Source organism: Podarcis muralis, chromosome 4 (assembly GCF_964188315.1).
Source record: "Podarcis muralis chromosome 4, rPodMur119.hap1.1, whole genome shotgun sequence".
Classification (NCBI taxonomy): Eukaryota; Metazoa; Chordata; class Lepidosauria; order Squamata; family Lacertidae; genus Podarcis; species Podarcis muralis.
Window position 1 is genome coordinate 97,733,402 of NC_135658.1, and position 27,061 is coordinate 97,760,462.

General features: G+C 44.7%; 1 long non-coding RNA gene across 1 annotated transcript in view; it reads right to left on the reverse strand.

Moving 5' to 3' along the window:
• LOC144327556 (uncharacterized) overlaps positions 1–18,648 on the reverse strand; it is a 33,607-nt gene extending 14,959 nt beyond the window's left edge. The window contains exon 1 of the long non-coding RNA XR_013392695.1: positions 18,535–18,648. This is a non-coding gene — a long non-coding RNA (uncharacterized LOC144327556). The remainder of the gene's footprint in view (positions 1–18,534) is intronic.
• Between the last annotated feature and the right edge of the window lie 8,413 nt (positions 18,649–27,061).

Below are 27,061 nucleotides of genomic sequence, written 5' to 3' on the forward strand. Positions count from 1 at the left end.
CCACAAACTCATAGCACTATATTTATTTTCCCTTCTTGCGGTTGTACCTCACCTTCCTTGCCAGTTGGCTTCGGGTCCTACTTGTTCCTTCACCTGGAATATTGTTCATCTTTCCATCCTTAGCAGATCAAGCATCTTTGCTGCAGTAGCAATACAGGCTATGATTTCTTGGTCTGGGATTTCTTTAATTTTTACCCACCCGCTCCCTGATCCAGCTTTGGATTATACATGCTGGATAGGCAAAGAGGTTTTGTTCCCCTTCCTGATCCAACAGATACCTGCTGCCTAGCCTTGCAAATAAGTTGCAGACTGTGAAGATCAGCTACTCGTGAGAAGAGCAAAAGGGACTGGATTTCACCTTCTGCCTGCTCTCCTATTTCCCACCAGAAAAGATAATCAGCCTTTTTTTTCACAACTCCCACTGCTTTGTTGGATTGGGGCTACTGTGTGCATTAACAAAAAAAGATAAATGCTCTAAGATTCTTGTTAAGCTCATAATTTTATTAATCAATTGCCTGATTTTCATTCAGTAGCCTTGTGCTCTTATGTCTCTAGAAAGACAATTAATCATGCAGTCATTTATTTATTTATTTGTTTATTTTCTTGCACTGCTTTTCATACCTAATTACAAAGCGATATCTAAAAATACGGTAGAATGACAACATTCAGAATCAAACAGCAACTGCTAGGTCAGTCGCAGGTGGTTAAAGGAATCCATCTGGTATGAGTGGTCGGGGAAAGCCTCCAAAAATAAATATGTTTTCAGCAAGTACTGAAATTGCATCAATGTGGGCACTCGCCTCAGTTCAGAGGGGAGGTGGAGGTGGTTAACTGATAAAAGGGGAATTTATGAGCGAAGAAAATAAATACAACATTTTATGGCTGGGTAGCAACAAGAAAGCTCTAATGGATTTTTTTTTAAGGCAACAACTAAGACTTCTTTATTCATATTTTAGTGACTGTTGTGGGGGTGTGTGTAAAGCAGATATTGCAACGATACTATGAAAACCGCATGCTTCATGCAATGAAATAAATGCATGCGTGTGTTGGGACTGGGAACTACAACCATCTGATCTCATAGATGTCAATTAATTTACTTTCAATCAAATCTCTCGTGTAATTTATGGCTTTTAGATAAGCCATCATTTTTAGGTCCCCAGGTGTCACAACGATGAGCTTTTGACAGAAAGATACATAGATTAACTGGCTGCAATTGACCCATGTTCTTCTTTATTCGTTTATCTATAGATGAATGCCAGCCTAGTTTTGAAAAGGGAGCCTCTTGATTTTTCCCCAGGAATACTTTGTATGAAATTTGCTAGGCAGCCCAGAAGTCTTATGCAAACTTAGACCCAGGCTGTCTTACGACCCTTGCCCTTTTCCCATCCCTGCCACCACCATTGTGACCTTTGCCGTGGACACGATCCCTCCTTTTCTACCTCCCCCTTCTTGCACCCCTTTTACCCTTCTCTGAAACCCTGCCTCCACCACTAGCATAGGCAATGCCTTCTTTGCTCTGCTAGGGAGCTGCCCCAGACAGACAGGATCCCAACGTGGCTGCCTGCCCAGGCCTGCTTACTCTTTTTGGTCCTCCACCTTCTTGCTATCCGCTGGCTGCTTCTTCCTGCCTTGGGGAACAGCCAACGAAAGCATCTTGATGATGCTTTTCCATTCTTATTATATTGTTATGAGTGCCAGACCTCTCAAGCTAAATTAAGGCTTGGGGTGTTAAAACTGGGTGCCAGACCTGTGTGTATTAAGCTGTGTGCTAGACGCTCCCAATCCCCTGGAATCAGCAAGTGTTGAAAGCTCATTAAAAGGTAAAGGGACCCCTGACCGTTAGGTCCAGTCATGGCCGACTCTGGGGTTGCGGTGCTCATCTCGCTCTATAGGCTGAGGGAGCCGGTGTACAGCTTCCAGGTCATGTGGCCAGCATAACTAAGCCACTTCTGGCAAACCAGAGCAGCGCACGGAAACACCGTTCACCTTCCCGCCAGAGTGGTACCTATTTATCTACTTGCACTTTGATGTGCTTTCGAACTGCTAGGTTAGCAGGAGCTGGGACCGAGCAACAGGAGCTCACCCTGTTGCAGGGAATCGAACCGCCGACCTTCTGATCGGCAAGTCCTAGGCTCTGTGGTTTAACCCACAGCGCCAAGCAAGGATAAATTCCTGATGAGGTAATTGCCTGGGGTGATAAGTCATTAAGAGAACAGCGGATCAAAGGACTCTGTCAAATGGGCAGACTGATAAAGGGGGGAGCAATGTAAGTTGTGTGACCGAGACACAAAGCAGCAGGGAGAACATGATGTTTGATGTCTGCTGCATTCCAAGGCTGCAGCTAGAGAGAAGCAAGACCCTCTGGGAGTGATTATGCTGTGAATCCCTCCATCGTAGGCCCAGGTTGTATATATGTGTAAATAAACCATCTATCATTAAGACACTAAAGTCTCCACTGTGCCTCGTTCCCCAAAGGAAACATGAACCCTTAGAGATTGCAGGTAACGTGCAACAACATGCATGACATATGCAGTTAACTGGGATATCCAGACCTTGCAAGACGCACGAAGCCATGTTTGTTGCAGCTGCTTCCCTGTTCCTCCCCACACTGCACAACTGAGCACTGTTGGTCAAAGAGGAGCTTGCCAAAACCTTAGTTCGAGCAGGTGGTTTTGAGCTTCACTTTTCCTTTCCATTTGCTCGAGAGGTTCCTACGACAACAGAGAGCCTCATACGTCTGTGTTGGCAAGTGTGCAAGCCGAGAGGCAGATGTTCTTGCACCCACCCATTCAAATCGTGTTGCCAAGCTAGTTAGCATGAGAACTATTAGTTAGCATTTGAACTGGCCACCTGGGAGTAGAGTTGTAATAAGGCAGTTTTAGGCCATGTGCTGCCACTTTATTCCTCATCTCTGCAGGAACGGGAAGCCTAAATTAGTTTGGAGAATGCTGAGTTTCCTTTTCTGCTTTTTCGGCACGTTGCTCATTAGCCCAGAGACTGAATATCTTTCCTCCTAGCCATGAACGTATGCAATGAGAAAGTAACACAATGGGCCCCATCTGAGGGAAGATGGCCTGTGATCGGTTTCAAATTTGCAGAATATTTATTGTTGTTTGGTCCACACAGGACGATCCTCAAAGTCACAGACAAGATGATAAACACCCAGCCCAAGTGCTTCGTGTGGCTTCAGACGACTTTTCACAGGGCATTCACACAAAACTATCATCCAGTTACTTCTGTGGTTTATCTGCCCTTCTTCCACCTTTTCTCAGAGCGCAGAAAGTCTCCGCAGTGTGGTGCTAGTGTGGTGTAGAGAGAGCCAGTGTGGTGTAGTGGTTAAGAGTGGTAGACTCGTAATCTGGGGGACCGGGTTCGCGTCTCCGCTCCTCCACATGCAGCTGCTGGGTGACCTTGGGCCAGTCGCACTTCTTTGAAGTCTCTCAGCCCCACTCACCTCACAGAGTGTTTGTTGTGGGGGAGGAAGGGAAAGGAGAATGTTAGCCGCTTTGAGACTCCTTAAAAGGGAGTGAAAGGCGGGATATCAAATCCAAACTCCTCCTCTTCTTCTTCCGCAGGTGTAGGAGTCCCTTATGCTACTCTCCCACCTTCTTTTTTAAGAGGCAACGCATATCAAGTGAATGTACCACAGCTCAACACACATTCACTATGACCTTTGCAGTGGCTGCCATTTTATCATTCGTCTGACCATCTGCCATGGATGCTTTAGTTGAGATTCCTGCCTTTAGCTGAGATTCCTCCATTGCAGGCAGTTGGGACCAGATGACCCTTTTATTTATTTTCAGCTGACCTGTTGATTAGTGCTAAAACACTTTTCCAGCTATCTTAAAAAAATACCCCACACATTGTAATGTTAGCAAAATGCAGCTGAAATGAAAATTGGACTGATATTCAAAAATGATTTAAAAACACAAAAACTCTTTCTAATAGCCGCCATTTTGGCAACTTTCTCCCCCCCTCCCATTGATCACTGCTCCAAAACAAACATTGAATGGTTTGCTTTTGTGCATTTTAAACTTAAAGTGACTGTATTTTTTAGTGATAGGAACCGCATGTCTAGGAATCAGCCAGGTGCTTTGCATGTTGACTGATCCAATCCCAGACATCTCCGGGTAAAAGTTCTCAGGAAGCAGGGCTGGGAATGGTATCTTCTTGAGAACCCAGAAACCCACTGATGCTGAGATAGGTTGACCCTACAGCACTTGATCTCCTTCCGCAGGGCCTGTAATACTATTCCACCTGGCCTTCAATTTGAATTAGCCTGATCCTCTATTCCCTTTCCCCCTTCCTCTTCTACGAAGAAACCCTTTCTGGGACACCACATTTAAATTCCTTATTCACACACCTAGTAGGACCAATTTGGCCAGTTAACCCTGGTGATCTTTCGATGTCTACTGACTGGGTTCCGCCCCCCCCCAAAAAAAATGACCCCCGAATTTTTGAATTTTACTGATATTGATGGTGCATTTTATGTTGTATTCTATGCTGTGTTATGCTGTTTTTAAGTCGCATTTTAATCAGTGTTTTATATTTGCTGTTAGCCACCCTGAGCCCGGTTTTTAAACTGGGAAGAGTAGGGTATAAATAAAATATTATTATTATTATTATTATTATTATTATTATTATTATTATACTCAACCAGGAAGGAAGCTTCATATGTTGCATTTTATTATTTTATGTAAAGCATTCTGTCCCATTTTATATGTGTTTTGGGATAACCACATCACAGCCTCAAAAATTTCAGAAGGGCACAAGCCACAGATTCATAATTTTGATTAACAAGACGATGATAAAATCCTATTGCAGCGAACCTTTAATTATTTAGTTAGCTTCTCTCTTTAGCATCTTTTCTATATAGTAATGTTAAATTCTTGAGAATAATCTTTTGGAGAATATTCTCGATTAATGAGACTATTAGAGAATTTTCATTTAAAATAGGACAATATTCATTTTAATGCATTGAAAATTATATAATTGTAATGCATTGAAAATGATATAATTATACATGTTTATAAATGGGTAAACTTGTTCAGATAACAACCAAAAACTGTACAGATACTTTTATTCAATGGGTCAATGCGGTGAATTCACATTCTTTGATTTTTTGCACCAAACTTGAAATTGAAAATTCAACGTGAATGACTCGCGTTAATCACTAAGCCTGCCACTAACCCATCAACTCTGAATTCTAATTATGTTGCCAACTGCCAATGGTGAATGACAGAATGCCCAGTAATGTAACTGGATTAAAAAAAATCATTATCCATTACTTACACTGGCAATATCACAGCTTGCCTTATTATTTACTAGATTTTTTAAAATGTGGGTTGTAAAACTGGTTCTTACATTAGAATTTACAGTTTGTGGAGAATATTCTCCAGAGAATTTTCTAGCAGAGAATATTCTCGAGAATATTCTCATTCTCATTCTTGAGAATATTCTCACCTCACATCACTATTCCCATACTGATTCCTTCCTCCCCTACTTCTCCATTTCCCAGTTCTAGCCTTCACTTCCTTGCTTATCCTGATCTTTCTCCCTATATTCTTCCTGTTTGTAGCTTCCTTTGAGGAGGGAGCTGTTCTGGCCCATAAATGCAGTGGACAAGCATCATTAATATCTGGTGCCCTTGGGTAACTGTTTTAGGTCAAGTATTTCAATAACCACCTCCTCCTCAGAGAACTGGCATTTTTGTCTCCTTTTAGTATTACAGATTACATATATCAAGGAGAGCCATGGGGTCTATTAAAGGGCTCACAGGGGAGTGATGCCACTACTTTTGAGTGCCAGCGCTTCACTTAAACTTATGAGCGTACATATATAATGAAGCCCTTTTCCAGGAGCAGCCAGCAGCAAAACTCTAAAAGAAATTAATTTATGCCACTTTCCTTTGTACTTACCTTTCCTGGCTCCTCACTCTGAAAAGCTTTGGATCAAACGCACCTTCATATTTTTCTCCCTTCCACTGGTAAATAAGGCTGTTAACTAAAAATCTATTGTTAGCGATCACTAGGTTTTGAAAATGACCATCGAATCACCAAGCCAATTCTTCTATGGGAGAGTTTTATGTTTCTTAAATGTGGTTGTGTGGAGAATTGCTGCTCTGGTTTCCATGGTCTTTTCAGACCTCTACATTTGCTACATAGCGCATGACCTTCTTCTGGAAAGATGCTTAGAAGATTTCTGAATTAAAATTTATCTGTTGCATTTGTTATAAAGGTAAAAGGTAAAGGACCCCTGAACAGTTAAGTCCAGTCAAAGGTGACTATGGGGTTGCAGCACTCATCTTCCTTTCAGGCTGAGGGAGCCAACATTTGTCCACAGACAGCTTTTCAGGTCATGTGGCCAACAGGACTAAACCACTTCGGGCACAATGGAACACTGTGACAGAAACCAGAGTGCATGGAAACGCTATTTACCTTCCCGCTGCAGCAATACCTATTTATCTACTTGCACTGGTGTACTTTCGAACTGCTAGCTTGGCAGGAGCTGGGACAGAGCAACAGGAGCTCACCCTGTCGCGGGGATTCGAACCACTGACCTTCTGATCGGCAAGCCCAAGAGGCTCAGTGGTTTAGACCACAGCGCCACATGTGATATCGAGTCAACAAAGCTATATGTGCATTGGGGTGGGCAGGAGGGAGGGAGAGAAGAACTGTGCATGGATAGCTCAGTTGGTTAGAGCGTGATGCTGATAACACCAGGGTTGCAGGTTTGATCCCCTGATGGGACAGCTGAATTCCTGCAGGGTTCCTTCCAACACTGCAGTTCTATGATTCTAACTGTGCCCACAGCCAGGGGCCTCTTTGAAGGTTTCGAGTGTAGACGCCAGCGCTGCTGAAGAAGCAAGGTGCTTTTCCATTTCAAAATTCAACCTTTCCCTTCAGTTATGTCCGTTGTGTTCTCGGAGGCTACTCAAAAGTGCAACGGCGACCCTGATTTAATCACCTCTAAACTGTTTGACAGGAAGGGTGTAGGGGGAAGAGAACGTTGAAAGGTTATGTCAAAGGGTGCTTTATGCCTCTGAGCAAGATTCATGAGGACATCCCTTTTGCCCATCTCCTTTCCCCTATTCTTCCTAAGAAACGGCAGAGATGCAGGAAGGTTCGTCCGGATTTGGTGAAGGAAGAGAGGGTGGGAGACGGGGGAAAGTGTGTGTATCTCCAGGCAATCGCTGACAAGGGAGAGAGGCGGAGGCAAAGCGGCAGTGCTGCTGGGGTCTTCGAGAGTACGTTTATGGGGGTGGGAGATGTGGTCTGACCCGGGAAGCCGACAGGGAGGAGTGGTCCATAGAGTGACAAGCACAGCCCAAGCTGCGAGGGACAGAATGGCTGTGAGGCACCGCATTTATCAGATTATTTTAACACCCTGATCAGGGAAGCAGTTCACCTGGAGAACTGAAGTGCCAGGATTTAATGGACTGAAAGGGATACAGGATTTTGGAGGGATACAGTATGTTTGTTTGTGTTTCTGTTTATGGTATACAGTGGTACCTCGGGTTAAGTACTTAATTTGTTCCGGAGGTCTGTTCTTAACCTGAAACTGTTCTTAACCTGAAGCACCACTTTAGCTCATGGGGCCTCCTGCTGCTGCCGCGCCACCGGAGCACGATTTCTGTTCTCATCCTGAAGCAAAGTTCTTAACCTGAAGCACTATTTCTGGGTTAGCGGAGTCTGCAACCTGAAGCGTATGTAACCCGAGGTACCACATGTGTATATATGGATCTGTGTATAAATAAACCTATTTTGCAACCCAAAATTGAATCCCTTGTGGATAATCAGGGTCTGAATTACACTAAAAGGGGAAATCACGCTTAATGGGCCAGATGACTTTATTAGAGTTTATATAGGAAAGCTTCTGCCCTTTTGCTCATAAGGGTGATTTCTCCTTTTGGCTTCCAAAAGGGCAGACTAGGTTCTGTCGATCACTGGGCCCCATGGGGAAGTTTTGTTCCTTCCAATTGACCGTTTCACCATGATTGGCTTCTCTTGCCTTTAATATGAATTATGTGCCCATGTGTGGTAGGGATGGGGGAGCTGCTCCATTCAGTTTGCCTGCAAAGATGAATCTACCGAACCTGCCATTTCCATTGCGTGGACAGGCGGAGTCCCCAGATCCCGAGCGGTCCGTCCCCCCTGTCATGTGGAATAACGACTCAAGACAACGTGCTATGGGATTGAATTGGCCACAGCTTTATTAAATTTCAAATGTGGGTAGACCTTGGCTCAGGCACTGGGCGTTCTCCCTCCCCAGTCCCCAGCCGGGGACCTAGGGAGCATCAGGGTTATCCAGTGGGGGGGGGGATGGGCTGGCTCTGGAGAACGTATGTTCAAGAAGAGATAGCCGCCCCCGTTACGCCGCCGCCACAGGGGAGAGCAATGACAACCTTTCGGCGTACGGTCAAAGCCTCCCTTCAGAAACCCCTTTAACAGGGAACCCTGGTATCACCGCCGCAAAGAGGAAGATGGACAAAAGGATTCCGCCCAAGGCCTGATACCGCCAAAGTTGTGACGTTTTGCTACGGGAAAGGCGAAACCTGCCAATGCAGGGAAATTCCTTTCCGGCCCTTTAACAGCAACCTTAATGTAGCAGCGCCCGCATACCTGTGAAGAAAAGTTAACCTGCAAAACCTGTGAAGAAAAGTTAACCTGCAAAATAAGACATTAACTGAGGGTGGGTAGGGTGGGAGAAGCTCTGGAGCCAAGTGAGGATTCCCAGGTATGATCCTCCCTCTATTGTGTGGGCAGGTAATCCCTCCCCTACCTGGCCTGGTCTCCTTGGCAACGCTTCCCCCAGGTGGGATTGGACAACTGACTGAGGTAGGCGGAGACCTCCAGGTATCCCACCTGAGGGAGGGCAAAGCCAAGCCTATGCTGATGGAGCCGCTCCAGATCCAGGGGCTGCGCGCGTCCACGCAAAGGGCACCCCCCATTTTAAGCGGGGAGCGGTCATTACCATATGAGACAACAAATGCAACCATCTTTCAAAAGTCACACTGCTCTGAATTTTGCAATGCAGTTTCCCGGCCAAGTAGCATGTAAACATTTATATACCGGGGTAGAGCGTGCATAAAAATGCATATGTTCGTGAAAATAATATACTAATAATATGCATCATCTTAGGGGAAATGGCTTTTCAAAAATGTATATATTGGGGGGAATGCATACAAGCTTTAGGGGAAATTTGCACTAAAATGCTGATGACTTAAGTCACAAACTGTCATGTGGAAATGTGAATAACTGAACTCAAGAATGGAAAAATATGGAACTTGGAGAAACCGAAAGATCCACCCATTCCTAATTTGAGTGGGGGGAAGAGAGAGCGAGCACTATGCTCCGGCCTTTTCATAAAATCCATGTTTTTGGGTGTTATGCATCAGATCACACTTGCATTTCTCTTCCCCTTTGTCTAGAGGTCGGCAGGGCTACCTGAGCTCTGTGTAGCATGTCTGGACTTTTTCCCCGAGCCCTTCCTACAACCAGGAGGAAGATGCGCAGAGCAGGGAGGTGTTCTGCAATCTCATGATCTGCAATTAAATAAATCTACAAACGCTCCAGCTTAATGACTGGCCTTTTGCGTTACCTACGTTGTTTTTATTGCTTCCCAGCGCCCGCATCTGCTGCGTTATTTTTAATCTGCGCCAGCAAATTACAGTGACCCTCTTTATCTGAACTTCTGATCGGAGGCCGCCTAGTTCTCCCCAGGTCTCCCTCCCTCCCCTCCCCCCCCCCCCCGCCTGGAACCAGGGAAGCAGCTGCTGAAAGCAGAACAGTTGCCATAGCAACCTCCTGGCAGCTTCCTCCAAGTATCTGACTGAGCAATAGTGTTGATTCCTGAGGCTGGCTGGGAGGAGGTGGGACTGGGAGGAGGTAAAGGAAGGTTACTGTGCACTTAGTTAATATGCAAAACCACTTACTGCAGTGTTGGATGAGCAGGGAATCAATGCAAACAAAGCAGCGCTTGAGCTCCTAACGTGGGATTGACACACAAGTTGCTCTGTCCAGGGGAAATTCAGGTGGTTTGTCTAAATAAAGATGTTTTGCAACCAGACCAAAAAAAGCACTGAGCGGATATCCTGAATACATTTCTTAGCAGGGCTCTGCCCCTATAATGTCCCCCCCCCCCTTAAAATAAAGGGTGGTGGGAATGGATGGGGAATTGGATATAGCTGGGTGCGCAGACACGCAGGCACGTTCACTCCCCTCGTCGTGTCAATGCCTTTCTTCTTTTCAGAGGAAAATCCAGCGCTGAATCTCTGTGACATTGTCTGCCCTGTGGAGCCGACGCTCACAAGTTCAGGTTTGCATCGATTAAGCCGCATCGGTGACAAAACCAATGTGTTTGGATATGAAGGAAGGCAAGGCGATTCAGATCCTAATTCTGGGAGGCAGTTCAGCAAGTCCATCATCACGAAAACCACCAAGAGCCCTGCTGCACCTTTTGAAAAGATGCAAACTTATTCTTCCACGGACTATAACTCACTTCATCAGACACAGACAGCTCACCTTAACACAGATCATATTTATACCAATCGTAAGACTTAATAAGGCATAGTTCCCTGAGCAAAGTCATGAAGCCCAGGAACTTTCAGAGACCTTGTTTATCTCTTGGGATGGTGTCTTGCTGGAAATTCATTTAAACAATCTTTTTTTTAAAAAAATGCTTAATCTATAATATCATTATGGGGTGTTTTTTAAGCAATACAAGACTGCACATGGGCAGTGGTACAGTGGTACCTCGGGTTACATACGCTTCAGGTTACATGTGCTTCAGGTTACAGACTCCGCTAACCCAGGAATAGTGCTTTAGGTTAAGAACTTTGCTTCAGGATGAGAACAGAAATCGTGCTCCGGTGGCACGGCAGCAGCGGGAGGCCCCATTAGCTAAAGTGGTGCTTCAGGTTAAGAACAGTTTCAGGTTAAGAATGGACATCCGGAATGGATTAAGTACTTAACCCGAGGTACCACTGTATTGCAAGACAGCCTTGTGGGATGAAAGTCAGTCTACCTCAAGCTCACCAGCAGCTGCCATTGGGAATGTGAAGCAAGCCTTGTGAGCCTGGGAGACACCATGGTGCAAAAGCAAATTGTACTATGGGTCCCCCTCCCTTAAATATGGGGGGGGGGAGTTGGACTGGGTAGCAGTGACCTGCCTTTCACAAGGGTCTCTTGCTAGACAAGGAGAAAAGGGTTGACTTAATTAGTCGTGGCCTTTCACTGGGGGCTTGGTGGGAGGAAGAGAGAATTTAGTGGAACTAAACTCCAAATGATTATTCTTCTTGGCTACTGTCAGGGGCTCAGGAGCAGAGGCACAGGAGAGGGAGGAAATAGAGACCGAGGGGGAGGAATCTGAAGGAAATGTTAGCGATGACAGCCGTCCGAGGTCTCTGAGTCTCTCCAGCGACTCGGAGGATTCACAGAAAGGGGCTCCCATGGTCAGAGCAAGGGGGGTGCCTAGGGGGACACCCCAGGAAGAAGGGGCCAGAGGGGACTCAGAGAGCAGCAGTTGGAAATCAGGACCAGCTTCTCCACCAGAGCGCAGTAGGGGGGAGGAGTCCCAGGCATCGGGATCAGGCGGCGCACCGCCAGCGGGAGGACATGAGTCAGGATTGGCCACACCTCCATCGGAGAGCGAGGAAATGGTCAAAAGGAAGGTCGGAGACTGGGCGCGCGCGCCAAGTTCAAATGTACAAGAGGGCGGCGCAGTGGGCAGCCCGGATAGGGAGCCAGGTCCTAAAGCCCGCCGAAAGGAGGGAGGAGACTCAGGGGGGTCAGCGTCAGCGTCAGAAGAGTCCAGGACGGAAGGGACCCCGGGGGGTAGAAGGACCCAGAGGAGAAAGGAGAGACGGAAGAGGTGGAGTAAGGTTAGAGTCTTAAACTGGTGTACAGGGGGCGGAGACTCAGATGGAGCTTCGCCGGTCTAGCCTCTAAGACGTAGAGCTGGGGCGCTCCGGTTTGGAAATGGAAACTGTACTTCAATAAAGACTTTTGTACATTACTGCCGGCTAGCGTTGGTCCTCTGTGAGCTGGGACCTGGAGCCAGCTCTGACAGCTACATTTAAGGTTAATTCACAGACAAATTGTGGTGTGTTAGGTTGTGATTTAGTTTTGGTTTCATGCCTCGGAAGTCCACAATGGTGCTATCTGCACAATGATTTTCATTGTAAAAATATTTTTGGGTGCAATTGTTGGGTAGGCCAACAGTGATGATCTGGTGTAGAGAACTGTTGTGCTGGTCAAAGCGAAAAGTCTCCCAAGAGGTCCCATGCAGTTCAAAATATACTTCCCACTACAGTGGATGTATAAAAATAGGCCCAATACTTGTTGGAAATGTAAAACACAGGAAGGGATATTTTATCATGCTTGGTGGACATGTTAAAAAAAACAACCCAAAATTGATATGGCGAATTTTGAAGATTAACTTTTAACTGAAGCCAGAATTCTACCTGCTGGGATTTAATGATATACAGTTAGTAAAGAACTATGGAACTTTGCTTCAGTATATGATTTTGGCAGTGAGAATTACATGCACAAAGATGGAAGGGCTCATCACTTCTAACAATGGAAGAATGGCTGTTAAAATTAATGGACTTAGCTGAGATGGCAAAACTGACATGTTTATTCAGAGAAAAGTCGTTGTTAATGTTTATGGCAGATTGGGAAACTTTCATAGACCTTTTGCGCAAAAAAGAAAATGAAATGATGACATTTGAATTTGAGGATGGAAGATTAGGTTTGTTTGTAGAAAGTGGCTTTGGAGGGTGTTATACTGGAGTGGATATTGTTTATATACAGTGGTCAGATGAAGAACTTGGAAGTTCTTTAACTTCTGAACTTTTTTCTCTCTGTTTCTATCTTTTAATCTCTTGTATATTCCTTCTTCTTTATTTCTCTCTCTCTCTCCTTCTTTCCCTTTTTTCTCTTTTTTCTCTGTGATCTAATTGTATTCAGATCAATGCTTTAGTTTTGGACAAAAAAGGACATATGATATTAACCTTTCTATTTCTCTTTATAAAAAACTAATAAAAAATTATTTCAAAAGAGAGAAAGAGAAACACTTCCCAATATTTTTGCCGCCCATGTCCTTGTGTTCTCCATCTCTGCCTGAAGGAGCTCTGCCCTGTTAAGTGACTATGCCCTTTCTCTCTTGCTGCTCACTATACAGTGGTGCCTCGCAAGATGAAATTAATTCGTTCCGCGATTTTTTTCGTCTTGCGATTTTTTCGTCTTGCGAAGCACGGTTTCAGGAAAGTTTTGGAAAAGCTTCAAAAATCACCAAAGTCTTCAAAAACCTCAAAAAAGGCTACCACACCGCGTTCTATGAGTTGCTCCTCGAAGTCAAGTCGCAACTGTATTAACGGTGTTAAGAAAAAGGAAAGAAACTTGCAAGACGTTTCCGTCTTGCGAAGCAAGCCCATAGGGAAAATCGTCTTGCGAAGCAGCTCAAAAAACCAAAAACCCTTTCGTCTTGCAAGTTTTTTGTCTTGCGAGGCATTCGTCTTGTGAGGTACCACTGTACCTAGAATTCTGTGCCAAAGCACTTACATCATAATTTCGCCTCTTCCTCTTCAATTTCCTCCTCACAGACAGTGTTTTCTGTGAATTCTTTGGCCTACTGCCTCCTCCAACCAAAGCAAAATCAAGATATAACTAGATTTGCTCTTTTCTTTCCACTCCTCCCCCTGTTGACTTCCCCATCACCCAATTGTAAATTGTAAGCTCTGTTGGGCAGGGGGCTATATCTTGTGATTATGTTTCCCTATAACACACCATGTACATGATCTACAAACCAAGAACAGGAAGCCTGAGGCCCTCAAGCTGTTGCTGGACTCCAGCTCCCCATCAGCCCCAGCTGGCATAGCCAGCGATCAGGCATGTTGGGAGCTGTAGTTCAGCGATATCTGGGGAGCTGCAGGTTCTCCATCCCTGGTATAAACAATCATCCAAAATTCAAAATAGTCATAATACGGGGGGGGGGTATTTTGCATGTTGCCAATCAACCCTTAATCTGGTGTTCTTGCAGCACAAACTTATACATATCTACTCAGAGGTGCAGTGGGATTTACTTCCATGTAAGTTTGTACATAATTGCTTTCCTATGCTCGCTTTTGAATTATGGTGCTGGAGGAGACTCTTGAGAGTCCCATGGACTGCAAGAAGATCAAACCTCTCCATTCTTAAGGAAATCAGCCCTGAGTGCTCACTGGAAGAACAGATCATGAAGCTGAGGCTCCAGTACTTTGGCCACCTCATGAGAAGAGAAGACTCCCTGGAAAAGACCCTGATGTTGGGAAAGATGGAGGGCAAAAGGAGAAGGGGACGACAGAGGACGAGATGGTTGTACAGTGTTCTCAAAGATACAAACATGAGTTTGACCAAACTGCGGGAGACAGTGGAAGACAGGAGGGCCTGGCGTGCTCTGGTCCATGGGGTCACGAAGAGTCGGACATGACTAAACGACTAAACAACAACAACAAATGCTCGCTTATCTGGGAATAAGGCCCATTAAACTTCTGTGAGATTTCTGGCTGAGGAGACTTGCCTTGGATTCCACTTCCTATCACTGTGAATGATGAGCCATCACAAGTCTTGCAATCATTTTGTACAATACATTTTTTTGCACTCCTATCTTAAACCCATATACTTATATACATGCCTCATCAAGTTCAATGGGACTTAACTTCCTCGAATTGTAGCCTTTTCTGAAATTTGTGGTTACCGCTGTGAGATACGCAGAAAATCACAGGAACGTTTTGTGTGATGTTTTCTTATCACGGCTTCTCTGATCTGTATCCTTCCTCGTTCTTCCTTTGCTTTATGTCCCTTAGTCGTTTGGCCACTTCATTGCAGTATTTCATTTCTCACCACTAATACAGAAACGTTTCAAATCTGCGTTCCAGATGCGAAGATATAAAAAGAGGCAGGGTTTTCCTTTAAATTGTGCTTCTTCCTTAGAGATATATGGTTTACCTCCAATGCCTAGATTTCCAAAAGCAGTGTTGCTGCGTTGGCTGAAGAGTTGTTAAAATGGATTACTGATATTACAAGATTGTCAAAACATGTTTTGCTGGCAAAGGCAAACTTCCTTGCACATTACATGACTGTGATGTATTTATGTGGGGGAAAGTATTCCTTTTAGTGCTTTTGCTTCTATCCATTTGTTCAGTTTGCCGGCTTCTTCCTGATTAAATGTCTGGCTTTGATCAGTGATTTTCCTAGGGCCCTTCAGAAGCTTATCAGGGATTCCTCACCGAGAAGATCAACGGTGGTGGACAAGCATCTCTGAATGGCAGCTTAACCTCTCCCATTGCTTCCTGCGGAAAGTGCGGCTGGGGCAGGCTTTTTGAACTCTGAATTCATGTACAATAGCCGTACAACGGCCACTCAAGGCAGTGCACCATATGAACTGAGTCTGCAACATATAATATGCCCCAGAATTCTTCGCAAACTTCTAGAAAGCTAATGCAGCTAACGTCAGGATTCCTTTTAGCCAGATGAGTCACTATGGAAAAGGATTAAAATAGCATCCCAACCATTTCTACCTTCAAGAATCTCCATGTTTTCTTGTCTGCACCATGGAACATCTTCCATGGAATTCCAGCATCTTGCAGAGGATTCTGGGAATGAAGACCAGCATTCTATATGTTGCAATGTAGAGTTACTGACTGCCTCGTTGTCCTAGGCAGCCCCAACAGAGGAAGGCACACATCTGGTAGTCAGTTCTTTGTTGAGAACAGGACGTACTTGGCAGCAGCTCCCACGATGCCCTGGATACACATGCTGTCCCCAGGTCTGCACCCTGCGGAGCAGTTGCAACAGCAGTGGGAGTGTGTGCCCCCCCCCCCAGCTGATGAATGTCATGCGCCAGGGGTCGGCTTTACCTGAAGGAGCAGAAAGCGAAGTGACTCCACCTGCTGCTGATCAGCCTTCTTGCTCCTGATGAGAACCAGCTTTTCTCCAGCTTTTTAAAGCAGGGTTTCCAGCCTCAGTCAGTTGCTGGAAACAACATTCGTCATTCCAGACCAGACCTTGCTGCTTCTTGCTTCTTGTGACCTCGGCGTGCACAATCTCAGGCTTCTCCTACATGGAAGTTGTCGCTGCTCTTCCCTCTTCAAACCCCTCTTGATTCTAGGAGACATTGTGGTGGGAGATGGCAGGTATTTGACTGGCCAGTCCCTCTCTGGAACAGCCTCTCCCTCCAACACATCCTGAATGCCCACCTTTGCCTCTGAGAGCTCTGATCATTCCTCCGCCCCCTTCCCACCCTGGCTCCTGCCTCGCAGGTGGTGCCTGTTGGGATTTTGACTACGAGCCATTCTGTGCAACTTCACACAGAGTCAATTAAGAGTTGGCCGAAAGCCAAGAAGACTGAGCAGAGAGGAGTTATTCTGCCTGGAGATATGAGACCTTGGATACAGCCCTACCATTGGTTGAGGTTTCACACAGGCATGATGACTTATGACCTTACTGACTGGAGTGTGTGTTGGTCAGTGTGGTGTTCTGAGAGTCATTTGGAGTTTGTTAAGAGAGAGCTAGTTAAGATCCGTATCTGTTCTTGTATATAGTAACTTGTAGAGTCTGCTGTAAATAATAAACATCTCTAAGTAACCAAGTTACTAGTAGAAGCATCTGGTTCCTGCTTCGTCCATCCTGCCTGCAACTGATTGCTTTCTGGAACTCTGCGCATGCTCTGCTAAGGTCTAGCTAAGGTCCTGCAAAAGGTCTAAGTTGCGAAACACCGATAACCCCCCAAATCACTAGCCCCCTCTGCTGGGTCAGTCCCCTAGTGTCCTGCCTCTGACACACACTTGTCGGAGCCCTGCTAGTCCCTGACACACTTGCAGCAGGTCCCTTTCACATGCTTTGGAAACAAACGGGGGCTGCCACAACTTCGGTGCCCAAGCAAATGTTTAAAAGATAGTGGCATACAAAGGATCATGAACTTGGGGTACTGGAGGAGACAGGTGGGTCCTTACACATGCAGCATACAGATTTATTTTGGCTGTTCATACACACACAGCCAAATTGGCCACAGATATTACTGTGCTATTGTGTTCGTTTCTCTCCCCCAGGAACTGACTCTTTCCCCCTCATTATGCTTTATTGATAATAACCAGCAACTTTCAAGTACGAATGTGTCAGTTGTCATTTAATTTCCCCGTTCCTCCGTTTGGAAGAAATGGACTGGAAAAAAGCTGCCCCAGCAAGAATCCTCTGTGAACTTTGGAACATACTTAGTAACATATTAATGTGGGGAAAAGGAAGAGTTTGTATATTCTGGAGTTCAGTGTAGCTGCTGAAATTGTAAGCTGTGGAGTCCACAGTTCAGATCTCATCTTTGCCAAGAGCCAAATCTTTAGGCAGCCTTACGGGCAAACTATGTTACATTACATGCCTTTGAGGTATCTGCCTTCCAAAGTGATGGCAGTGGGACGCAATTAGCATTGGGTGAACCTTGTCCAATATCTGCGCCAACAGCGGGTTAATTTTTGTCAGACAGCAGCATGGCGGGGGATAGATTGATCACCCCTCCCAGTGCCCTGTGGCTCCAGACCTGATTGGTTCCCCATGTGGGTGCCATTTCCAAAAACAAAAATGTATGTTAAATGCGATGGCACCTTAAATGTAACATGTTGCTCAGCTGTTAGGCACAATAGTCTTCTTTTAGACATTATTTCTCAATCTGCAATCTATTGCTGTTCTTTCTTACTAGTTGCAGCCATGCGCAAACATACAATGGATGAGATTGTGCAGAGCACATCATAAACAAAGAACTGCCCTGAACCTTCTTCAATGTTGCATAAATGCTCGAGGATATTTTTACGCATGTGTGTAGCAAGTGTCCAAATTATGGTGGCTGTTGACAGTCCCACATGATTACTGACAACCCCAGTTTAATTTCATATATATTCAAAACAGATCCATATATTTCCACGTTTTTTAAAGACATGTAATAAGAATGGCTGGCAATTGGATTAAGGTTTGTGAATGTGTTGCCGAATTTTCGTACATTCATAAAACTTGTCAGGGCCTGTTGACCTGCACAGCGCACCTAAATGTCCGACGTTTGCTTTAACAATCTTACAAGTGCCTGTTTTATTTAATAAAATTTAGATGCCTCAAAATGGTTTACCTGCACACACACACACATGTTGTGTCTCCATTGCAATATTGGACACTGACCAATCTGGGATTTTAGAATAATCTCTTGATCTCTTCCTCTGTTCCCAAGTATGCAGAATCTTCCAACTGCAGTTCTCTAATAAGCTGTCAGGCCAGAAGATGAATATAAGCCAAGGGTTTTTTTTTTTATATCAGGAAGGAAGCTCTGCTGACGGAGCCGTACTTCTATTTAACACTTAATTACGAAGCAGGGCACAAAGACAAAAGCCTTTGAGATGGTTGCCATTAGAAACTGAGCCACCGTTCTTAGGGCTCTGGTCACTCTGCACTTCCCCACCTGCTCTCCTCTCTTCACCCTGCCGACTCACCCCCTCCTCTCCTTTAATTGACTGACCTTGCCTTGCCCGGGCGAGGTGAACTTGGTGGTTTTGCTGTTTTCCGTCGCTGCTAAGCTGAGCCACTGAAAGCAGAAGCTGGTAAAGGCTGGTGCCAGGTTTACAAAGAAGGAATTCCCCCCTTCCCGCCAAAGGAGGAGTCTTTGCAAATATGGATCTATGTAAAGAAAGGGCTGAGTGAGTGTACATGTGAATGCATGCACCCTCTCCTGCAGAATTGGATACGGACATTTCCATTTACTCAAGGCAACTGTGGAAAGAAAGCTCTGTTGACCTATTTTGCCATCCAGCAAGGGAGGTGTCCGCATTAATCAGGAACCAGCTGACCATTTTCACTGCTAATCTCACATAGCCAACATGCTTCTACTTTCAAAGGGAAAAGCCATAATTTGTTTGCTTGTTTTCTACTTACCATAATTTCCAGAAACATACTGGATTTAGCAATGTGGCATTTTATTAAATCAGTGGTTTTCAAATTGTTCTCCAGAGTTCTTGGAAGTTTGTATTTGTATTATTATTATTATTATTATTATTATTATTATTATTATTATTATTATTATCATTTTATTTCTTGTGTCCCATTGCAGCTTCCAATGAAATATAAGGAATACAACAACACATCAAATATTAAAAGGTTTCTGAAACAGAGCTGCCTTTAGATGTCTTCTCAAAGTTGTATAGTTATTTATCTCCTTAACATCTGATTATTATTTAAATTTGTATACTGCCCTATACCTGCAGGTCTCAGGGCAGTTCACAATATAAAATCACAATATAAAACACAAAATACATAATCAAAACAAAAACAACTGAATAATCCCCTCTAGCTCACATCAACTCCCAGCTCTCGCTTTGTCCTTCTAACCATTCATGTGTTGAGGGGCCCACCCTTTTGCCACCTAGAGCCCCTTTCCTTTGTTCTCCTAAATGGAGTCAGGGACCGAGCTGAGGAGGGCTGCACTGAGGAGGAATGGAGGGAGCCTTCCCTGGCTCTTGATCAGGATCCTGAATCTTCCCAGGAGCCAGGAGGACAGTATAGATTTGGAACAGTGGTTTGCAGAGGGACATAGTTCAGAAGGCAGAAGCTGGGAAGTCCTGGGTGGTGAACAGCTAGGAGAAGAAGAACTGGGAAAGAGAGTTGACAGACTCACTGTCACTGGAAAGCATTCATCCGCTCAGCCCAAGGTCAAGAAGAGCGGATAAGGTGGCAGCACAGAAAGCACAGTGGTTATGAGCTCAGGTTGCAAGACGCAGTAGTGATGTGGGTGACTAGGGAGGAAGTGGGTGCAACCCTTAATTGGGAGCACCACCATTCCTAGGAAATTGATTCTTCTCTTGCTGTGATCATTCAAGTTTCTAACTGGTAAGAAGACTCCTTTTCCTTTGTTCTGCTTATCTACTGTCAAAGGGGGGAGGAAGTTGATTCCCTGAAGCCTGACAAATGGCCCATCACCCAGGCGATCACCTCATCAGGAAGCTAGCCTCGCTTATATTTTAACACTTGCTGGAGCCAAGAGTTAGACAGGTTTGGGCATAAAGCCTACTTCCACCCACCGAAGACTCATAACAATACTGTCCCCTTTCTCTTCCTGAACTGCGTTGCTGTTCACAGCCACAGCAGATCCGTCTGAAAGCTGAGAGGGGTACACGTCAGGCAGAGGAGAGGCAAAACGTGTTTTATGGACAGGGCAATGCTTTAGACAAATTCAGGTGTCCTCGACACTCTGCAACAACGGCTGTCATGTCTGAAACTGCTCTCTCATAATCAACTTAAAACTGTAAGAAAGAGCTTTAGCAGGGGAGAGAGGTTGAGTAAATTCTCCTTTGAGGCAGCAGCAGCAGCATTAGGATAGCAGCCGTCACCTGTGGATGGTTGGAGCCCTGGAAAGGGGAAAGGTTAATCTAAAAGTTAAATAGCAGGGAAATTGAAGGCAAGGAAAAGCCTGAAAAGTCGTTCTTCTCTCACCCTTACAGCTTATCTTCGTCAGATGGAGTAACTCTCCCTCGTCTCCTGTGGACCATAGTGGGTTTCTTAATCCATCTTGATGCAAAATATAATCCTTTCAATTAGACTTTCCCTAACCCTAATGCAATGGGCCATTAAGATCTGAAGAGCTCTCTAGCCTGTTTTTCTTATAACAAACATCCACCATCTTTGGCGTCAATCCTCTATACTGTATGTTGAATAGATTCTGTAAACAAAGGTCCTTTCTGCCATTTTAATATAGCCCTCATTTTCTGGGTGAAGACATGTTTGGAATAGATAGCTTCAGTCCACCCCCCTGTGTGAATACTGTATAAATGGAGGGGAATAATTTAAATCAGTACGGTATTTCGTTCTTGGCACCAGATCAGGCATCTTAATGCCCATAGAACATGCTCCACCAATCTTTCTCCGGCTCAGGCAGACTCGTGGAGTTCCCAGTTATGCCCAACTCAGGGACTGGTTTTTCTAGAAGAAACCTTTTCTGTGGGGAGAAACATGGTCAGCCATACCTGGTTCATGGGCCTTAGATTTCCAATTCCCATGTTTTCAAATTGTGATTAGGTTTATACAACTTTGTGCATGTAAACCACGGCTTCCTTTTCACCTCAGGAGCCAGAAACAAATAACAGAAATGTAAGAAGCAAAGCAAAACACAGTGACAAATAGATACAGCATTATGAAATATATATGGACATTAAAATATATCAGCTTGGTCACTATGGTACACGATTTACCAGTGGCAACCATTTGGGGATTCGCTAGCGGTATTGGAATGAATATCAGAGGCTTGTCCTTCTAAGCAAATTTCTGAGTCAGCTCTCTAGTCTGAACTATTAGAATTATTTGCGTGGCAAGTCCCCTCCCCCATGTGAAATGAAGACACGGGACACATTATTTAAGGTTAATGGGCATAAAAAGGCCACAACTTTATTGATTACAGGAATAGGAAGGTATTGGCCTTAGGCATTGGCTCCTATCGACTACCCGGCATGGAGACCAGGAAGGGTTATCCACAAGCCGTGGGGGTCCTGTTGAAGTACGCCAACTAGGATCCCACGGGCTCGGGGGCGTGCCGGAGGCCCTTACCTCCCTAGGTTTCGGACAAGGCAATGCCCCCCGGAGTCCTCTACCGGACTACCCTTTTCATTGGGGGAAGGTGATGGCGCTTCCTTCCCCCCTTCATTTACATAACAATTACCCCTGCCAATGCCTAACCGCCAATACCGAGGAAGTTGTGACGTTTGCTACGAGGTAGGCGAAAAAACCAAAAGGCTGGAAGTGCGCCAAGTTGAAAAAAATTCCTACCAGGCCCCTTAGCTAGCTAAGCCTAAAGGGTGGGTGGGATGGGAAAACCGGTCAGCTGGAACAGGGCAAAGAGGGCGGTCCCCGGTCGTGCCTGGCCTTAAATGGGCTAGGCCATGCCTCCCTAGCCCGCCGATTGGCGGGCAGGGTTGCAGGCACGCCCGGGGATTCCCCTGTTCTCGCGGGTGCAAAAGGCCAGCCCCCACGAGTGTGGGAGGGGGTAGCCCGCAACCCCCTCTCCTCTCCAGTTCGGAAATGGCTTTGGGCATTCACTAACCTTATTCTAGTCACTGGTCTTCCTATTTGTTGTTCTACGGGAGTGCTTGCATACTTGATCGCCTGCTACTGATCTGCTTCTTCAGAATAAAGCTTTCTGGATTTCAGACATACAGCTCATCACAACTATTGACTACCTCTTGAACTGGAGGCCCTGACCAAATTATCATCTTAACTGACCCCTTCCACACAAGATCAAGGCGTCATAATAAGCTTAAGATGCTGGCCCAAGTGACTCCCTTCCCCAAAAGTCAACAATGGACAAATGGCTACCAATTATTCTGCTGATGCCGAGATATCTGGGAGAGCTCTCACAAGCACAGCAGTTTGTGCTATTGCATTTGTGTGTCTTTAAGACACCATTGAGCCCTCAGACATCTGATTATGTCAGTAGTTGGGAAGTTGACAGAAAAGTAATGAAGCTTGCAAAGGTTAATTTGTGGAGGCAAAATCTTGTCAGGAAGCAGCAGTACAGAGCAATATTTTCTAATCTGTGAGACTTATGTTCTCAGATGGTGGAGCTAAAGTGAGGAAAAGGGGAAATTAAGCAAAAAGGCTTTGGGTAAAATTTGTTGTGGGAGACTTAGCCCAGGTTTTGAATGGATGTGTATAGGAGTCTGAGACTTCTTAAGAGATTGTTGAGCAAGTGAAATTCCTGGATATGTACCTGGAATTTGTCAAAACAATCAGATGAAAAACTATAATTTGAATATAATGTGGAGAGTCAAATAGATAAAACAACATCTGTCCCTGGATGAACTCAGGTTGGTGTTTGAAACCCCTAATAAGTGTGAGTGTGTGTGAATCCCACAGTGTTTAGTTTGATTTTGGTTGTTAGTTTGTTGGTGATGTTAATATTGTTTTGTGGATTATGAATGCTGTAAGGCTTTATGAAGTTTGTAATACGACTTTTCTTGTGGTTGTGCTGTTTACCCTATTTTTAAGTTGTTCTGTTAAATAGTGCTTTACAGAAGGTGGCTGTTTTACAGATGATTTGTTAATTATTTTATATGATTTATGTTGTAATTGTGATGTTCTACTATGTTATTATAGGGACGCGGGTGGCGCTGTGGTCTAAACCACTGAGCCTAGGGCTTGCCGATCGGAAGGTCAGTGGTTCGAATCACCGCGACGGGGTGAGCTCCCGTTGTTCAGCCCCAGCTCCTGCCCACCTAGCAGTTCGAAAGCACACCAGGGCAAGTAGATAAATAGGTACTGATCCGATGGGAAGGTAAACGGTGTTTCCGTGTGCTGCTCTGGTTCGCCATGCTGGTTTTAGTCATGCTGGCCACATGACCCAGAAAAACTGTCTGTTGACAAACACCGGCTCCCTTGGTCTATAGAGCAAGATGAGCGCGCAACCCCAGAGTCATCTGTGACTGGACCTGACTGTCAGGCGTACCTTTACCTTTACTATGTTATTATTATTGTATGTAAGCCACTTTGTGACTCATGTCAGTAAAAAGTAGCATAGAAATACAACAACAACCTGTTTCTGTGGAGCCCCAATGTTTCCCAGCACACAGTTTGAAAACTACTGTCCTAGGTGAGGTCGGGGTAAACAATAGGGACTTCCTTGTCACATCAGATGTCACGGTGATCTTTAACTACACAACTTTTAGAGGACATCCTTATATCAGGAAGTTTTTAATGTTTGATGTTATATATGTGTCTGAAGCTGCCCAGAGTGTCTGGGGCAACCCAATGGTAATAATAATAATAATAATAATAATAATAATAATAATAATAATAATAATAATATTCAGCTGTACAGAAGAGCTGTAGGTCATCAGGAGAGCATCTGCTTCACATGCACAATGTTCTGAGTTCAATTCCTGCCATTTCCAGTTAGGACTGGGAGAGACTCTGCCAGAGGAATCATTGATTCAGGCAGCTTCGAGTGTTCCTTTGTTCAGCCTCAGTCCAGGTACGAGCTAGCGATGGAGAGCCACTCAGCTGCCACGGCTATTTAAATAAGCTCAGGCAGGTAACCATAAAAGAAATTCGGTTCCTCAAAAACACGGGCAAATTAGGCAAAGCTGAGACCTGTTAAGTCACACAATAATCCAAATGCCAATACCATCGTAACAGTCAGGAAAGGAAATAAGATTAAAAGACACGATATCTCGCCGAAAGGGGGCAAGTGCTAAAGGAAATGGCTGCAGTAAAAAGCTCTGGGAGCCTCACAGTCCATAGGTGTGTGGATGATGGATGTTAATTCAATTCCATATAACAAGGCTGTTCCAAAATGTTATTGGCCCAATAAATTCAGGGCACTGCAGCATATTGCAGGCTATGGTGGCCGTGCCAGAAACAAAAAAGGGAGTGAGAAATGCCATCCGAAGTGTCTTATTGCGCTGGTTTCCCTTCAGACTAGCCAGCCAACCATCTGTAACCTGGCAAAAGCTCATGGAAAGTTCATCTGATCAATATGGGTTGTTGTTGTTTTATATTACAGTGGTACCTCAGGTTAAGAACTTAATTCGTTCTGGAGGTCCATTCTTAACCTGAAACTGTTCTTAACCTGAAGCACCACTTTAGCTAACGGGGCCTCCCGCTGCCACCACACTGCTGCTGCACGATTTCTGTTCTCATCCTGAAGCAAAGTTCTTAACCTGAAGCACTATTTCCGGGTTAGCGGAGTCTGTAACCTGAAGCGTCTGTAACCCGAGGTACCACTGTATTTCGTGCATTCCTAAGTCACACATACACACCCCTTAAGCTAAGGAAGTGAAGGAAAAGGCAGTGGCAACAAAAAACCCCAGGTCCACTCAAAAGTAATGATTATGTTCTCAAAGATGAGGGTGTGTGGGCATATCCATGAGGAATGCCATTGCTCAAAGCAAATAAAATATGTGGGTTGGGAAAATATTGCACTGTTATCCCTATGCCTGCTGCACTGACCCTGCAATCATACCCTTCAACAGTACAAGCAGGCAGGATTGGGCTGGCTCCAGGTTTTTATGGGTTGTTGGACAGTTCAGTTATGAGTCCAAGGGTGTCCTATTTTCAGGTGGAATTCAAGCACATACTGGCAAATTCAGGTTGCACAATTACAGCTGATTTGGAGCTCTTCTGCAAAAACAACAGCCCGCCTGGCCCACCTAAACCCCCACAGACTTTTTGTGATAAGGAAAGTGATGTGGAAAAGCCCTGGAAAGTATGAAATAGCATTTTCTTGATCATCTAAACTCCCTGCAAACAAATCAGGATGGATGCTCAATAAACAGGTCTTCAGTGCTTTCCAGACGAAAATAAAGTTTTAGCGGAAATGCTTGATCAGTTTTCCTGACACGTTAACCTTTTTTATTGTCTTCAGTCACACCCCCAATGTAACCACAGCTTATGATCACTTAACAAAATTGTATGCTGATCGTTGTCATGGATAAGCCATTCCGTGATTAAGGAGGAGCCAATACAGGTTATTAAAGTGATCTCTTGCCAACTAAACTGGGAATTTCTAAAACCCACGGCCAATTGGATGAATGAGCAAATATTGTTTTGAACTGCATGCTTACACAGACACACAAATGCTGCATTTATGTTCATTTTAACAGCATTTGGTTAGAATTTCGGTAATTATATATACAATGGTACTTCGAGTTACAGACGCTTCAGGTTACAGACTCTGCTAACCAAGAAATAGTACCTCGGGTTAAGAACTTTGCTTCAGGATGAGAACGGAAATCGCGCGGCGGCAGCAGGAGGCCCTATTAGCTAAAGTGGTACCTCAGGTTAAGAACAGTTTCAGGTTAAGAACGGACGTCCAGAACGAATTTAAGTTCTTAACCCAAGGTATCACTGTATTTAGCTAGGGCCTTTACTGTATTTTCTTTGCGTAGTTTTTCTTGTACATATTTTGCCATGCAAATGTTTATATAATCTTGGTTTTTGTTTATATTGCTCACTGGGTGAACTTTTAAAGGCCAATTAACATAGATGTTCAGAGAGAGAGAGAGAGTCACTTCTTTAAAAAGAAAGAAAAGCACACCTGAGAGTGACTTCAGAAACTTAACAAATGATGCTTGATAAGGTCTAGGTGTTTCTCTGCACATGGTATTAAGCTAGATTTTACTCAAAGTACTCCTATTTAATATACCTAACTTAATCATGTTGATTAACTTCAGTGAGCCAACACATAAAACGTGGTTGAATACCACTGATGAAAGCACTTTCTGGAGACAATGAAATTATAATAACCGTCAAAGCCAAACTGCCCTCTGCCGGGCAGGGGAATTGGAGAAAAACAGGCCTTCCAAGTTCCTTAAGTCCGAATGTTCAGGTCAGATTTTGGTATCCAAAGCCAACGTTTGAAAATCCCAAAATTGGGGAGAAATTATTTGAGCTCTCGTTGTCATGACTTGCTAATGCTACTGCAGTCTCCCTGCTGCCATGTCCTGCTGAACAGCCCAGTCCCTAAAGCAGAAATGGAAGCTTGTTTCTTCTGAGGGGCTATTGACCCATGGGAAAAGTCAGTTGGGGGGCTTGGAGCTGATGGTGGGTGGAGCCTGAAACAGAACCAGGTGGACTAGGCAGATTGTATCGCTCTTTCTCTCTTTGTGCAACCTCATCATCCCTAAGTCTCAAGCAAGCTGTCCAGATGATGTTTTTGACGATGACGAGAGACACGTGAAATTAGGCTAAAGCCTGCGTGTAGCCCTTGTGCCTGCAAGTTCCTACCAGTATCCCTAAAGAGATTTGACAACCCAGACAGGTGGCAAAACTAGAAGGAGCTCTCAAAGCTGATATTGGTGAGATGTGTCCAACTTGATCAAATGTTGCTATAGAAGACCTGCTGAATATAGAAGATTCCTAAGCTTCAAAAATGCTTTCCCACCTGAGCATTTTTCTTAGAAGATCCAGAAGGGCGTTGTGGCACTTCAGCAAGTGTTACTCAAGCAAGTGCAGCCCACAGCCCATCTGCTGCTCAGTATTAAATAATTATCCGTTCCAGGGGCAAC